Below are 946 nucleotides of genomic sequence, written 5' to 3'. Positions count from 1 at the left end.
TCCTCCGACGGTTGTACACGCTCCTTCTCGAACCCAATTTAAAGCACTATTAGACAGTTATTTATGCGAATCCTCGCGCTGGCGAACATACTGCCCCGCGCTGAGAACATAAAGAGCAGTGCTACACCCTTTTTTCACTTGTGCCTTTCAGGTGAACGATAGCCACTGACCGACAAGAACAAAACCGACCCGGGAATCTTGGGCAATAGACTCGATCCTGTGTATCAATCCGTGAATCCGTGAAAACGTACGTTTGTAATTAGGCCTTAAAGTACCGGTCTTCATCCGCTCAGACGTTGGGCAAAATTGCTTCATCGCGACTGTCTTACGGCGCATGCTTGGCTGGGCCTCCATGGACTGATTGAAATCGCATAAAAGCAAGCTCTTTCGTTTGAAGGCTAGGTTTGCGCGATGGACCGGCCGAAGGAAATGGTTTAGCTGACGCACCTGAAGACACTCTTAATACAGTGGACAAGGATTGTTTCCGCAGCAGTAGCGGTGATATGGCAGTTGATTTCGCGGACACCAGCAATTAGCAGGGTCAGTTGGCTGACCAAAGAGACCACAGGGAACAGCGTTCTTCGATGTAGAACACTACCTTCGTTGGGCACAGTTGTTCTTCAACACTGGAGGCTGACTATCCTGTGCACCGGCTGAATTTTACCGCATGTCAGTTGCGTTTGTACAATCGGATGCTTCATGCCTCTAACGGCCTTACGTGGTCCCAGCAGCTTCAGTTTTACAACCAAACGTTCCAGCTTCTTGTAAAAGCCCACTACTAGTGATGGCTGTCTTTGGAACCTCCTGGAAGGTTGTATTCGACAAGATACTGTTGATGGATTGGAAATTGACCGAAGCGCTCTAGGTTTTTTTGATCAAATTACCATAGGGAAATGAGTGGCGTCTGAATACTGAAGACAGGCCAATTAAGGGTGGCTGCATAAAT

Source organism: Opisthorchis viverrini (assembly GCF_000715545.1).
Source record: "Opisthorchis viverrini unplaced genomic scaffold opera_v5_120, whole genome shotgun sequence".
In the NCBI taxonomy this organism is placed as follows: domain Eukaryota; kingdom Metazoa; phylum Platyhelminthes; class Trematoda; order Opisthorchiida; family Opisthorchiidae; genus Opisthorchis; species Opisthorchis viverrini.
The sequence above is the reverse complement of the archived record's forward strand: the minus strand, read 5'-3'. Positions refer to the sequence as shown.